Source organism: Tenrec ecaudatus, chromosome 4, assembly GCF_050624435.1.
Source record: "Tenrec ecaudatus isolate mTenEca1 chromosome 4, mTenEca1.hap1, whole genome shotgun sequence".
Lineage (NCBI taxonomy): Eukaryota > Metazoa > Chordata > Mammalia > Afrosoricida > Tenrecidae > Tenrec > Tenrec ecaudatus.
In genome coordinates this window covers 141,863,050-141,879,949 of record NC_134533.1, presented here as the reverse complement: position 1 = coordinate 141,879,949, position 16,900 = coordinate 141,863,050, and the positions used below count along the sequence as shown (strand labels likewise).

General features: G+C 38.6%; 1 protein-coding gene across 1 annotated transcript in view; it reads right to left on the bottom strand.

Annotated features, from left to right (window-relative positions):
* Positions 1–16,900, bottom strand: part of PIK3CB (phosphatidylinositol-4,5-bisphosphate 3-kinase catalytic subunit beta) — a 175,649-nt gene that overhangs the window by 117,853 nt on the left and 40,896 nt on the right. The window contains exon 3 of the mRNA XM_075546846.1: positions 11,317–11,418. The gene's annotated coding sequence lies outside the window, so the exon portion shown is untranslated. The remainder of the gene's footprint in view (positions 1–11,316; positions 11,419–16,900) is intronic.

The following is a 16,900-nucleotide window of genomic DNA, read 5'->3' as shown; positions in this document are numbered from 1 at the left end:
ACAATTTAAAATGCTTCCTGACTATGGGGAGTTAATAATGATGTACAAGAATACAAAGAGTGTTCTAAAACTGGTTGTGGTGATGACTGTACTACTCTTCTTGATGTGACTGAACTATTGAATTGTATAGTGTGTGAATGATATGCCAATAAAACTATATGTATGTATATGTGTGTATATGTATATATGTGTATGTGTATGTATACATGTGTGTGTATATATATATATACCACATTGAATGAAGGGGGAAGTGCAGAGTGGAGACCCAAGGCCCAAGTGTCGGCCAATGGAGATCCCCTCACAGAGGGGTTTAGGACAGGAGATAGGTTAATTAGGGTGCGAGGTAGTACCGATGAAGAACACAACTTTCCCCCAGATCCTGGATGCTTCCTCCCCGCAACTACCATCATCCAAATTCTACCTTGCAGGGCTGGATAGGGCAGAGGCTGTACACTGGTACATATGAGGGCTGGAGGCACAGGGAATCCAGGGTGGACGATACCTTCAGGACCAGGGGTGTGAGGGGTGATGCTGGGAGAGTGGAGGGCGAGTGGGTTGGAAAGGGGGAACTGATTACAAGGATCCACATGTGACCTCCTCCCTGGGAGAGGGACGGCAGAAAATGGGGGGAAGGGAGACTCCGGATAGGGCAAGATATGACAAAATAACGATGTATAAATTACCAAGGGCACATGAGGGAGGGGGGAACGGGGAGGGAGGGAAAGAAAAAAAAAGAAGACCTGATGCAAAGGGCTTAAGTGGAGAGCAAATGCTTTGAGAATGATTGGGGCAGGGAATGTATGGATGTGCTTTATACAATTGATGTATGTATATGTATGGACTGTGATAAGAGTTGTATGAGCCCCTAATAAATTGTTTAAAAAAAAAACTACTGGGAAAAAGGATTTTCTAATTCAGTTTTTAAAACCAACCTACATTTTTGCTTTTAGTATTTTTAAAAGAAAGAACTATTGTTGTTTGTCCCTTTGACTTTAAATTACTTTTAAACTTCAAAATTGGCTTTTCGGACATCTAAAAACTGAGAGATACTCTTAAGGGACATAAAATGAATTGGCTAACCCATTAACTAAGAGTATATTTGATACCCCCAAGAAAGAAAGCCTTATGAATCTAAAAAATCCCATATAAGCCTAAAATCTAGCTCAAAAAAACCCCAACTTGCAATAACATGAAAGTGCCCTAAGGAAACCCAGGGCACATGAAGAGGCCATGGGTACAAGTTTTGACTAACCCCAACTGATTGTCAGCACCAACAAGCAGTCTATTGACTGAAAAGACAGACCTTCAATGACTCTAGGACATCATCAGCCAGAGACAAGTTGACCCTCCTGTGGCCTAAATTCCTGAGCAGAGAGATGGGCTGGGCAGTAATGGAACCTCCAGCTGCTCTAAGAGAGAAAGATAAGACTTTCTACATCAGCACACTTAACATGAGGCTTCCTGCTCCTGTAGAGTTACAGTCCCAGAAACCCACAGGGACAGCTCTATCCATCTTATAATGCTCACTCACCTGAGTTGGGATTGAATCGATGGCACTGAAAGAAATTTGGGGCATTTATTACACTTTCATGACCTACCTTTGATTTAGTAAACTTTTATTTGAAATCAATGATTTATAATTCAAATTGATAAAAATAGATACAAGCACTAGCCTTTCTTAATTGAATGTGTTCAAATATATTTGAAATTCTTATATTTTCCCAAGGATACATACATATTTAAAATTCTTATTATCCTGAAACCAACTAATGCCATACTGATACTCTCAGAATTACTCCATCTCACAAGATAAATTTCCATTTGCTGTATGGCTTTAACAGAGTTTGTACCAGGACCTGGTTAAAGCTACTGAGCTGTGAAGAGTCTGGATGTGATAACAAGGAACCGACAGCGACTAGGCCACACTTTTCCTTAGAACTGTACTGTACCAAGTTGAATGAAGACACAATGGAAACACTTTACTATAGCGTGTTAAGGTAGTCACGAAGGAAAGGAGGTATGTGTTAGAAAATATCTGAGCATCTACTACTATCCAGTCAATTCTGGCATATCAACCCTAGAGAATACAGGGTTTCTGAGACTAATTCTTTATGGGAGCAGGCAGCCTCATCTTTCTCCCATGGAAGATTGGTGGGCTCAAACAGCTGACCCCGTGTTTAACAGTGGAGCATTTAACCCAATGGGCTCCTTCTTTTGAATGGAGATATTTTATACTTTAGGAAGTGAGACCTACAGGGCTGAGATGATGGTACCAAGTCACAGCTGTAAATTGATGTGTGTGCCTCTGAAATGTGTGCTGTAAATCCTAACCTCTACTGTGGTTACAATCCCATTTGGGAATGTTTTTATTGCAATTTTATGTTAATGAGGCAAATTGGTATAGTGTGCAACTGGAGTAAATGTCTTTTGGGGAAATAATGAAGATGATACAAGCAAAGGAGAGAGCATGGATTGGGAAAGAGAGACAACAAGCCACAAGAATGCCTAGGAGAAGCGGCTCAAAAGACAATGACTTGCCACCAGAAATGACAGAGAAAGCCTTCCTTTAGGCCCTGAATTCAGGCTCTTGCCACCTAAACTGAGACAATCAATTTGTTTGTTACACGTCATTTGTTTAAACACCAACTTGTGGTGTTTCTGTTACAAGAGTATCAAAAAATTAATTGCCATCAAGTTGATTCTGACTCATAGCAACCCCATTGGACAAGGTAGAACTGCCCCTGTGGGTTTCCAAGACTAATTCTTTACAGTAAAGATGAGTAAAAATCTCATCTTTCTCCCAATGGGCAGGTGGCAGTTTTAAACTAATGACCTTGCAGTTAGCAACCCAATGTGTAATCACTATGCAACAAAGGCACAGAGAATGCTAATCCAAGAAATTCCCAAGAAAATCTATTTTTTTCTGGGAGAAGGCTACTTATTGGCAATGAACCATACATCACCTCTCTGTGCCATCTACAGGAGCCAACTTGAAGGGGGAGACCTCACTTTGCCTGGGTTTGCTCCTTCAAAGAGGGGGGACTGTGGAAGTGGTGGTCACTGGAACCTTGGTGGGGACCCCTAGCTTGGGAGGGGTCCAATGGAAAGGGACCCAGAATCACCATACATTTAGTACCTTGATAACCCCTCGCAGTGACATAACAAGTTTTGTTCTGTTGGGTAAGGAACAGCTCGATTCTTCTTGATATGACTGAATGTTTGAATTGTATGATGTGGATTACATGCCCTCCAAAAATTGGAAGAAAATCCCTTTTTCCTTCTACAATTATGAAATTATAGCTAGACACCGAGCAGACTACATATTCCAATTTCTTGTGCAATTAAAATACAATGTTGAATGGAAATGACTTTGCATCAAGTGCAGGACTTAAAGAAAGCTGTTTGTCATCTTCTGTGAGCATCAGAAGAGGAAACAGCTGAAGTAGAAAAGAGGGAAGTAACATCTCCATCCATATTGGGCTGTGCATGTGCAGAGTGAGGGATAAATGTCCACTGGGCTTGAGCCGTTATTCACTTTCATGCAGCTATGCCAATTTGGCCTTCACTAAGTTAGTCAAATGGTAATTTTGATAGTTTTAGGGTTATGATTAAAAACTGCATCCTTCTAAGTCAGTCCAATTTTCTATCATTTTCTCCATAAAACAAAAAATAAATTATGAAGAGGCATAAGGAACAACACTGATGAGATTATATCATTAAAATACTAGTAAGTCTACTAAGCACCTTTCCTCCTAGTTCATGTATTTGCATAAGGCGTGTTATAATCAATCACATGGTAAAATGAATTAATCGACAGCTCTTATCTTCTTATGACCTCCTCGTGAATGGAAATATTGTACTTTTACAAATTGTACTCTGTAGAGATACAGAGTACAGAGGGACTTCAAAAAGCAGAGAAAAAGGGAGTTAAAAAATATTGGACTTTTTCCATGAATTTTTTTAAAGCTCCTTCACGTAGGTATTTGAGGCAGATAAAGTCAAAGAGGGTTTTTAAAAGAAGGTGCTACTGTAATAAAGGTTTGAAGGGAGAAAGAAAATTATGTAGCAAAGAAAGAATTTGATTGTTTAAGGATAGACTGGAGGTAATTCAAGGTGGGAGGAAAAACATATGTAAAGATCTGAGTAAGCATTTGAAAAACTAAAAGAAGACCAGTAGAACTGGAGCAGAGTGATGCAGAGAGAGAACAAGGGGCAGAATGGTACAGCACAGACTGGCTACATTCAGATCTCGGTAATCTATGTTAAGCGGTTGGTCTGGAAACAAAATACACAAGAAACCCATTGGAGAGTGTTAAAAAGTTTTCTGAATAAAAATTTATCAAATAAACACTTTTATATAGTATGAAAATGAATATATAAAGAACACAAATCCAATAGAAAACTGGGCAAAAAAGATTAAACAGAAGTTTCCCAGTTCACTAAACAAGCAAATGGGAAAAATGTTTAACAGTAGGTTTATGAATATTCCTTATATACCTATCTCATAGACATATGTCAAACTGACATCTGAATGAAACTGAACATTTCCTTTTTAAAGCAATTTATTTAAAAACATATTTATATATTATTAACTTGAAACTAAGTGATACTGTATAATTATATAAAATTTATAATATTTAACATTACACATTTGAGATAATAGGTTGGATATACCCTAAGATTCACTTGGGTGGGTCAGAATATCAATCTCTGCTGTACTGTTTATCTTTACACCTGATGCTTACTTTCTAAGAACTTTTTGATTACAATTATATTTCTTATTGAAGTAATGCTTTCATGAATGAAACTGATTTACTGGGATTAATACTCAATTTATGTTGTATCAAATTGGCATATGTCTATAGAGATAGGTATCCTATACATAGAATTTTGAGATTAAAGGTTTAGAATAATTTGGATATAAATTTGTCTTATTAAATGGATGAAAGACAGCCTCAATAGGAGATGGTTTCTGTGATTTTCCTTGAGGAAATCTAAACATTTCAAAATGACGCACCCTGCCTGTAAACCTATTCTTAACTTCATTTGTCATAAATCCATCATCACTCACTGTTGTTGCATTGACTACAAATCACAGTGACCCTGTAGGAGAGGCCCTTATAGCAGAGCAGAACTGCTCCCTAGGATTTCTGGGGCTATAAACTTATAAGGGAGCAGAAAGCCTCATCTTTCTCCAATGAAGTGGCTCGTGGGTTTGAATCACTAACCTTACAGATTTCAGCCCAATGCTGAAGCTACTATATGTCACCAGGGCTCCTTAATCATAAAGGAAATCTAAATTAAAATCACAGTATCATTTCACTGATCACTGCTGATGGGAGAATAAATTGATCCAACCTCTTCCTTAAGGCATTTGTTATTACCTAGCAAAATTGAGGTTTCTGAGGCTATGGTTACATGTGGGGCTGCTAACAGCAAGGTCAGCAGTTCAAAACTTCCAGCCTCTCAGTGGGAGAAAGATGAGGCTTGCTATTCCCATAAAGATTTAGTCTTGGAAACTCACAGGGGCAATTCTACTCTTTGCTATAGGGTTGCTATGAATCATAATCAACTGAAAGGCAGTCAGGATATTTTTGTTTTTTAAGAGTAAAACTGAACTTGTGCTTATCATTCATAACTCAATTTCATAACTAGGTAAATTACTTTTTCTAGGGTTATCAAAAGGAAGCATCACAATCAGTGGCTTTACAATATGAGAAATATTTTCTCACAGTCTGCCAGTTAAAAGTAAAAATTAAGATCATGCCCCACTACCATGACCCCAGTGCTGCTTCTCAATTAAGATTAGACCAGAACATGTACACAGGTATAGAAAGGGATGGAGCTCATGACACACAGAATCCAGGAAGAAGAGTGAGAACAGTGATACCAGAAGGGTAGGGGGAAATGGGGGAGAGGAAGGGAGAAAGGGGGAACGGACTGCAATGATCTACACATAACCGCACATCCCTTCTACAGGGGGAAGAACAACAGAAAACATGGGGGAAGGGAGAAAGCGGTCGGTGTGAGAGATAAAAATAATAACAATGTATCAGGGGCTTATGAGGGTGGGGGGAAGAGGGGAAAATAAAAAATGAACTAATATCAAGGGCTCAATAAAAAGTAAATGTCTAGAAAAGAATGGGGCAACCTATGTACCAACATGCCTGATTCAATTGATGTATGGATTGTGATAAGAGTTGTACGAGCCCCAAATAATTTTTTTTTTAAGTTTTAAGTGAAAATGAAGAATGTGGCCAGGCCACACTCCCTTCCAAATTCTCTAGAAGAACCTTCTTTGCTTCTCCTAGTTTACAGTCAGGAACAGTGTTCAAACCCACCAGCAACTCTGAAGGACAAAGATGAGGCTATTTACCCTTGTAGTAAAGAGTTGGGAGTGGGGGGTATCCTAAAATTGATTGTGGTAACCATAGTACAACTCTTCTTGATGTGACTGAACTGTTGAATTGTGTGATATGTGGATTAAGTGCCAATAAAACTGCTAAAAAATTAAAATGAACTTCATAATATCAGAAGGAATGTTCTGGAATCCCAACAAGACAGTTCTGCCCTATCCTACAAGGTCATCATAAATCAGAATTGACTCCACAGCAGCCCAGTCAGTATGGGGTTTTTATGTTGTCCACTGCAATATGACCTCATGCTAACATAACTACTTATATCTGCAAAGCCTATTTCCAAATAAAGCACCAGTGGTTAAGACTTCCACATATCTTTTGCACATACGGAATCCAACTCATAATCTAGGTACATATCTTAGGAAAACTCTTACCCAATGATATCAGAGACACATAATGGATATATGCAAGGTGAAATTTTTCATAACAAAAAATCCCAAGCATACTCATAGAAAAATCAATATAATTTTTAATTTAAATGGACTATATTGTTCAGTAAGTCAAGCACAGATGGTAAAATTATAAAGAAAAGTAAGGGAGAGGCAGACTGTTACAGGGTGGTTTTTTTTGTTCCTTAAACTATACATTTTTTATATATTATTCTGCTAAATGTCATACATACTTTTAACCCCACCTTCCATTACTTTCTGCCTATGGCCCTCAGTATTGGTGCTTGTCAAGCTCAAGCTTCAGATCTTTGCTATCTCCTGTAGCTGGCTCGTCTGCACTACCCCACCAAAGGGTCCCGAGAGAACCTTCTCAGGTCTGCACTGCTTCCCCTTATCACCTTTCCTTTACTGCCGGAAGTCTAAGGGGGAAGTATCATTAGCAACTGGAGGACTGAGCTATGATCCTGCCACCTTTGCTGACAACTAGACAGGGTGGAACATGGTGTCTGACACACGATAAGCCCTTAATAATGATTTGTGATGGATAGATGTAAAATGATTAAGTTAGACAACCCCTGGCAAATAACGATTCCAGTTGAGTATTAAGCGGGCACTTTCCGAGGTTTCCCAGGCCTCTTCACACTTTTCCACAAGCTTGTCTTAATACTCAGGAGCAGCAAGAATTTGCCCTCAGAGGCTGCTTTAATGTCATTCCCACATTATTATAATAATCTCCATGTACTGAGAATCACTAAAACATGGCATAAAAAATGCAGATCCTCTTTTAAGAGTAAAGTGATCATCTAAAATTCAGATTTTAAATATTAGAGAAATTTATAAAAGTCACACTTAAAGTATATTCTTTGTGCTATGAATAAAACTAGTTCCCTCCACACAAACAACACTATGATGATTAATAGCATGTGTGGCTATTTAACATGTCTTTATACTGGGAGTTGAGATCAACAAGGCAGGCATTTATATTGCCCTTTATGTACTTACTACTTCTGTCATATGGCAGTCAAAAGGCTAAATGAGATGCTTGCCGCAAAGAAAACAGTTTTGAAAGGTCATGCTAAACAGAAAGCCAGATTTTCTTTCACAATATCTTACTGTCTATAGCAGGCTTTATGACAAACTGACCACAGTCATTTTCTGAGTAAAAGCAAAAGCAAGTCACATTATCAAAGGATCAGAAACAGGAGGCACTCAACAATATAATCTTTATGAATGTTTTTTTCAAATTGCATAAATATCCAGTACATGTTATAGAAAAAAAGAACCCTGAAACAAAGTGATAAAGAAAAGGAGGAAAAGAAGCTAGTGACAACTGGAAGGCAAGTTTAAACTATACCATCACTTACCATTGTGTTCATATGCAATGATAAAAAGCTTCTAAACTTTTCAAATTAAAACACGTTATTTACTAAGGAAAAACTCTAAGACTTAAAACACAAGATATGACCTACTTCAATTTTTATTCTATGTTAATAACTATTCCAAAGAAGTTATATAGCTTCAAAAACCTCTCTGTAGGGACTGTAAGCCCATCAACACATCTCTTTTAATATAATTTTATTGGCCTATCATCTAGGCCAGCGTTTGAAGTCACCAGTAGTTCATTAGGAGAAAAAAAGGGGCTTTCTACTCCCGTAAAAGAATTATAATCTCAGAAACTCACAGTGGGCAATTCGACCATCAACTAGGGGACACTGAGGTTTTTTTTATCATCTATCTGAATAGATGTGTTTTCCAACCTAGTATGTAACACCAAGATGAAAATTTCTTCAGCTTCTTATAAAATTCCCAGTTGTGGAAGTTAACAAGGATTTTCTTAAAAATAAACAAAGAAAAAAATTTCAACTCATTTAAGCATTTTGTCCAACCTTAGAATATTAAGAGTTATGCATGCTGAATCGTCAAAAATACCATGGCTTAGGGGAGGTACACCTTAGTCCTCAAAGTGACAGTCTAAATTTTCAACACCTTAACGAGATCTCGGGCAGCAGATTTCCCCACTTCAGTGGGTATTTTAAGCTCTTGAATGCTGGTTGCTATACTAGTTTCATTTGATTCTTGTTATTCACCCCTGACCTTAATGATTAACTCCACCGAAAGTGATATATTGCCTATGATAGTGCTGACACAAAGCAGGTGTTCAGTGAACATTTGGTGAATTTTATAACTGCTGTAAAAGTATTTTTCCTAATGTTTCTTCTCCAAGGATTCTAACTCCATTGTTGATTAACTACATATCTAAAAAGCAAATAAAAAAGCCTGTTGCCGTTGGGCTCATTCTGATTCCGGGTGACCCATGTGTTACAGAGCAGAACTACTCCAAGTTTAATTGGCTATAAACTGCATGGAAACACATCACCAGCCTTTTCTCCCACAGCAGCTGTTCAAAAAGGGAACTGAGCCACCTAGAGATGTCTAATAGATAATCCCATTTCCTACTTTATTTTTAAAAGAGGGTAAGAAATTTTATGATTTTATTCCTCTTTGCCTAAAAAATCCTTTGTGTCTTGAACCAACCTTCCATTCTTCTGGTATCTAAGCAGAAAGGTACCCTCTCTAAATTTTCTGCCCATGACCTTGATCTTAAAGCCATCTCCTTAGAAATTAAGCACTCTATAAAATTTTAATCTAATCACATATTTAAATTATCCTCATGGATCTCTCCCTTTTACCTAAAACATAAAAACCCACAGCAATCAAGACATAATGATCCTACATATGATCTCTGAGACTGAAAACCAGGGATCCTCAAACTTTTTAAACAGGGAATCAGTTCACTGTCCCTCAGACCCGTTGGAGGGCCGGACTATAGTTTAAAAAAACAACAAAAGTATGAACAAATTCCTATGCACACTGCACATATCTTATTTTGAAGTAAAAAACAAAATGGGCAAAAACACCCAGCGGGCCAGGTTTATGTCCTTGGTGGGCCACATGTGGCCCGAGGGCCTGTAATTTAAGGGCCTCTCCTGCAAACCATTAGAGCCACGGCTAGTAGGTTTGAACTGCAGACTTTGTGGTCAGCACTCCATTTGCTGCCTGCCAACTGAAAAGATTTTTCCCTCTTCAAAATGACCACAGCCTTCCTTCCTACATAGTTAACCCTTCTGAAAACATTCTATTTTATTCTTTGTGCTGTATATTTTTCTAAAAACACTTACTTCTTAATCTCTTGCAATTTATCCTGGTCTACTCAGTTGTTCTCTCAGTTGTCAATACCTCTTAATCAACTCAATAGCCTCTTTTAGAGTCTTTGATCCTTCCACAGCATCCTCTCTGTCTAAAGAGCCTCTCCTTGAAGCTCTTTATCGCACTTCAGAGAGAAGCAGTGCACTAGCTGGTTTCCTTTCTTCTTACTTTTTCTTTTGCTAATTATTTTAACAGCCACTCATTTAAAATAAACATCTCCTCTGGTTTTTATGCTCTGTTATAACTAGTAATGTAACCTCTATGTGAATTACCCCACAGAACCTAAATTATCTTTAAGTTTGTCTTATATTTTCACAATGAAGAGGTTTTAAAATTTTATCTGTCCCTCCAGAATCAAAATGTCTCTAACAGAATTCCTCATATCATCCTCCCAATATTTGTCATTTCCTGTGGTTAATGACACCATCATACTTTCAGACACTGGATTTCAAGAGGTTGGATACATTTGTGGAGGCTTTCTTCCACATTCCCTGCCAAACTACCTCTGAAATCTATACTGTCAAATGGTCCCTTAACTATCAAATCCAAAAAAGTTTCTCCAGTTTACAACTAACATTGCTAAAAAGCTTCCAACATTACCGACAGCCTCCTCTTTCCTTATGAAACTCTGTTCTTAACTTTGTGGCAAACATCCTAAATTCCAGACTATTTTCAACCAAGGCTAGAATTTCCTTTCCCTCACACACAGATTAATTAAAATCACCTACTTTCCACGACCACTACTTACTTAGGTAATCATATCATTTCTGCAATATTTATCAAAGCTGTAATTAATCAATTAAGTTCAAAATATTCATTCAACACCTAACTTTTTCTGCTAAACTATACATTCAATGAGTGCAGAAAGCATGTCTGTACCATTAACACTATGACTAGAGTAACACTGTAAGTTACGCTCCATCCTTGAAGAGAGATTTGTATAGATATTTTGAGAGTCAAAATCATTACTGTTGCTGTTAGCTGCCACTGAGTCAATTCTAACTTACAGTGACCTCATGTGTGCAGAGTAAAAACCACTCCATAATGTTTTCTTAGCTATAATCGTAAGGGAAGCAGATCAGCAATACTTTTCTTCCACAGCTGAATGGTTTTGAATCTCCAACCTTTGAAATACCTATCTTCAACAAAGGCCTAAAGTGATCCCTGACCCACCCAACCCACACACTGTATTACATTCAAAGTAATTTAAAAAGTAAGAACCTCTGAAGTACCCATATATTTTCTGCTATATTTAATTGGGGAAACAATCGAAGTAACTTAAAAAAAAATAGAATACTTACCTCAAAATGACAGCCCCCACATCAGTCTTTCAGGAAAACAGATGGCACTGCTTTTTTTTTAAGTGAAGCTTTCATGGAAGACTTTTTCAGATAAAAGATGCACTACAAAAAAGATTAAAGATATCAAGATATTAATGTAAATGAGCTAAATTAGAAAAATTGTATTATATATAAAATTTTGCTAATACCTGTGTAGATTTTTAGATACATGTGCATAGGAAAAAACATAAAAACACATTGTTATTGGTTGTATCCCTCAAAAGACATATTTAAGTCCTAACCCCTGGTACCTGTGAACATGACTGGGAAATAGGGTCTTTGCAGATATAATTACTTAAGTTCACGTGAATTCGTAGAGGAGCAGGAGGGGCCCTCATCCATCTTATAAAAAGAAAAAGTGAAGCAGACAGTGATGTAAAAGGGGAGCCAGAAATTGGACTGACAAATCTCTAAGAGCTGGAATTCCACGAATGGCTTGGAATCACCCTAAGCTGGGAAGAGGCAAGGAAGGATCTCTGAGAGCTTTCAGAGAAAGTATGACCATGCAGATAACCGCTTTCAAGATTCTTATCTTCCGAACTGAGAGAAAGTAATTTCTGCCGTTTTATGGCATCAGTTTTTAGTCTTTTGTCACCGTAGCCCAAGAAAATGAATGTGTACATGAACCACACTAAAATTCTAGGAAATGGGAGCCGCTGGGAACTTGAGAGGACATCCTGTAGATCTCTTTTATAGCTAAGAACCCAAACGACCAAGTGCATGTGTCTAAAGTGTCGAGTTATAATTAGTCTCTTTCAGTCCTCTTCATTCTATATTCGCTCATTTAAATCACATCCTTGTTCCCAAAATCACGCTTCTACATTATATTTTCTTTCTACTTCTCAGTTCTTCCATCTATATCACAGTGGCTAACCATGGGTAGTTTATTTCATCCAACTTCTCCCTTTTCTACGTTAATGTGCTATTCAACACACCTGTAAGAATATATAAAAGGATTCGTTTAATCAACCATAAATGAAAACTATAAAGTATCACTTAAGGATTGAATTGTCCCCCTAAAACAATGTGAATAACCCTATATGCAAAGAAAGCAAGGTTGCAGACATAGGAAGGAATGTCAAAAAGAAGTTTAATAGGTGCCCATTATAATCTAATGTAGTGATAGGGCAGGATTGTTTTAACCAATCATAAAATGTGAAGGAATAACTGTATGAGTTATTTGTACCAAGGATTACTAAATTGCATTTTGCCTTTACTAGTGTTTCTCAAAAGCCTACTTAACTCTATAGGTGTCAGAGGAGAACTATGCTCTGTAGAGTTTTCAACATCTAATTTTTCATAATTGGATTGAAAACAAGATTTTCTTCCAAGGTATCAATGGGTGAATTTGAACCTCCAACCTTTTAGTTAACAGCCAAGTATTTGTTTCATGCCATTAGTTGGAATCAGCGACTGTTTTTAAATATATATGACTCCGGATAGGGCAAGATATTACAAAACAACAGTATAGACTTACCAAGGGCACATGAGGGATGGGGGGGGGGGAGCAGGGAGGGAGGGGAAAAAAAAAGAGGACCTGATGCAAAGGGCTTAAGTGGAGAGCAAATGCTTTGAGAATGATTGGGGCAGGGAATGTGCCGATGTGCTTTATACAATTGATGTATGTATATGTGTGGATTGTGATAAGAGTTGTATGAGCCCCTAATAAAATGTTAAAAAAAAAAAAAGAGAGAGAGAGAAAAGTGGTCACTAGATTGTGGAACCTGGCTCAACAGGTTCTAGTTCACAGCCTTCCATTTTATGATCATTCCTCAATCATCAATGATTGCATCAGATGGATAAAATTACCAAGTTGTTCCCAAGTGATGAGAAAGGCAATGTGTTGGTCTGAAAACTGTCACCAATGCCTAGTTTAAGTCAACCGTGAAATTTTTTGGTTTCACTTCAACAATTCACTACCATAGAGTCAATGCTTACTCACAATGACCTTACAGGATAGGGTGGAACTGCCCCTGCTAGTTTCCAATTCAGACCTGGTGGAACCACAGCCCTACGAGTAAGAACTACGCCCCCAGGGCTCCCTTATGTCACCCTTCCGAGCTTTCTCTTTACATCTTTCTCCTTCCAAAGGGCTAAATTGTTTAAGTCACTGACAGTGTGCTTGAAGTGAGTCCATCTGAACCATAGGTTTATTTACTGTAGCCTAAGGTAAAACTGAAAAATACAACATGTCTAAATATCAATGAACTAAAACGTATATTTATGATCAACTGATTTTTAACAAGGTTGCCAGTTCAATTCATTGATGGGGCAAATGATGTTGGAAAACTGATACCCACATACAAAAGAATTAGGGGGGGACGACCCTTTTCTTGTACCACACACAAAAATTAACTCAAAATGGACCATAATCCTCAATGTAAAAGCTAAAAACATAACTCAAGGGAACAAATATAGAAGTAAATCTTCCACAGATCTTGAATCACAGAACTTAGTTTTTAAATCGACACCAAAAGCAAAAGTGGCAAATGGAAAGCTAAATAGGACTATGTCAATTTTGACATTTTTTCCTTTAAAAAAAACCAACTCAGAGTAGGAGAATATGTTTGCAAATCATACTATCTGATAAAGTAAAGAGTACATAAAGAATGGGTGACTTGGAAAAAAAAAGAATGGGTGGCTTTTGGGGTATGTGAGTTTTATCATAAGAAATTATGTGACTGGCAGAAGAGGACTAGCAAACACACACACAAAAGAAATTATATCATCCTTTTAAATGTGTGGTGGGTTTTAGTGTATTAAGAATAGTAGTTGTATAACCATCACTACAGATTTTTGCATATTTCATTACCCTAAAAATAAAACAGCATAAACTTTCCCAGTCATTCCCTATTATCCCAACATTTAGCTCCTTAAAATCAAAGAGGTCTGAGGGGCCAGCCCCAATCCCGACTACGTGGACAGCCTCCCCTCCCCGCAGAAGATTTCATTTCAGAGGGCAGCACTGAAGTTGCAGCTCAATGAGAGGGTCATGTCTGATCAGAGCACACAGGAGCAAATGAAGGAAGAGGAAAGAGAGAGTGGAGCACATCCTGGCCCACCAATCCCTGAAGACGATATTCCGGCTCAGAGCAGCCAAAGCACAGAGAGGACTGACGAAATGGCCAACCCCACTAGGAGACATGACCCATAGTGCTACAGGAGACAACACTGGAAACACAGTGCAGGAATTGTGCCCCACCTGACCCCACCACACTGTGGTGAAACACTAAGGGTGTGCAACAGAATAGCAAAGGGGACAGAGCAAGGAAGTCCCTAAGGAATACCAAAAATAGACTGTGGGGCCAGGGAGTGACACCCCATCAAACTTGACTGGAAAACACTCCTAAAGGTCAACAAATAGACCTTGAACTATTTACAGGCTTTATTAAATTTTGTCATTGGTTTTATTGCTTTGCTGTCTTGTTTTTTTTATGCATATTATCTCTGCAGGTCTATCTACTAAGATAGGTGGGATAAACAATCTGGATGAAAAACAGTGGGACCTGCGGGGAGGGATAGATGGCAGAGGGAGAGGCAGGGGAAAGGAAGTGGGTGACAACAACCCCAGGGACTAAGGAACAAGTGATCCAAAAATCAATAGCGAGTAAAGGCGTAAGAGGCTTGGTAGGGCTTGATCAAGGGCAATATAACCGAGGGGAATTACTGTAACCCAAATTAAGGCAGAACATGATAGTGGAACAAGGGGAAAGTAAAAGGAAATAGAGGTCTAAATATAGGCATGCACATATGTAAATATAATTATATACGATGGGGAAGTAGATCTATGTGCATACATTTATAAGTTTAGGGTTAAGATAACAGATGGACATTGGGTCTCTACTCAAGTACTCCCTCAATGCAAGAACACCTTGTTCTACTAAACTGGCATTCCATGATGTTCACCTTCTTGACAAGTTCGCTGAAAACAAAGCAGGTGCACAAGCAAACGTGATGAAGAAAGTTGATAGTACCCAGCTATCAAAAGATAAAGCATCTGGGGTCTTAAAGACTTGAAAATAAACAAGCAGCCATCTAGCTGAGAAGCAACAAAGCCTCCATGAAAGAAGCACACCAGCCTATGTGATCACAAGGTGTCCATAGGATCAAGTACTAGGCATCAAAGAAAAAAAATTATCATTGTGAATGAGGGGGAGTGCAGAGTGGAGACCCAAAGCCCATCTGTAGGCAACTGGACATCCCCTTACAGAAGGGTTGTGGGAAAAAGACGAGCCAGTCAAGGTACTGTATAGCACCATGAAACATACAACTTTCCTCTAGTTCTTTAATGCTTCCTCCTCCCAACCACAATCATGATCCCAATTCTACCTTACAAATCGGCTAGACCAGAGGATGTACACAGGTACAGATCAGAGCTGGAAACACAGGGAATAACATGATAAACCCCTCAGGACCAATAATGACAGTAAAGATACCAGGAAGGGGAGGGGAAGGTGGGGGAAAAAGAGGAACTGATCACAATGATCTACATATAACCCCTTTTTATGGGGGATGGACAACAGAAAAGTGGGTGAAGGGAGACATCAGATAGTGTAAGACATGAAATATATATGATCAAGGGTTCGTGAGGGGAGGAATGAGGAGCTGATACCAAGGGCTCAAGTAGAAAGAAAAAACGTTTGGAGAACTGTGAGGGCAACAAATGTACCAATGTGCTTGACACAATGGATGTAGGTATGGGTTGGAGTAAGAGTTGTATGAGCCCCCAATACAGTGATTTTTAAAAATTACAAGATTATACAGAAAAAAATCATTATTCAACTTTCTGTCTCTATGGACTTGCCTACTCTGGACATTTTATAGAAACAGAATCAAACAAGATGTTGTCTTTTGGGACCAGTTTCTTTCGAGGTTGTATTCATGCTGTATCATGTATCAAACATCATTTCTTTTTATTACCAAATAGTATTCCACTGTATGAATAAGCCACATTATTATTTACCCATTCATCTGCTCATAAACATTTGGGTCATTTCCACTTTGTGTTCTTATGAATAAAGCTGCTATGAATATTTGTATACAGGTTTCTGTATTTGGTTTTTGGCTATTGTGAAACTCGCTGTGCTTTTGACAGTGATCCTCTGTGGATTTCCAAGACTATAACTATTTAAGGGACTAGGAAGTCCAGTTTTTGTCCAGCAGAACTGCTAGTGGTTTAGAACTGACGACCATGCAGATTGTACCCCAACTTGTAACCAGTATGCCATGAGAGCTCCTCAGCTATTACGATAGTTGGGCCTTATGCTGACTGACACTCCTGCCTAGGGGTGGAATCAAACCTGTCAATCAAGTCGCAGCTTGGTGACACCTCCTTGATGTCATAAGCCTTTTGGAAACTGCTTTCTCTCTCTGCCCCTCTCAGCCTTCCTGCCCGCTGATACTCTGCCAACCTCAGGAGGGCACCCCATGTGGGCCACCCAACTCTGAGAGCTGCTGGCACCCAGCTGACCTTGGAGCCACATGACTGCACCCATACTGGCTTCTGATCTTTCTGCTTCCCTGTTCACCATTCTGAATCACTGGC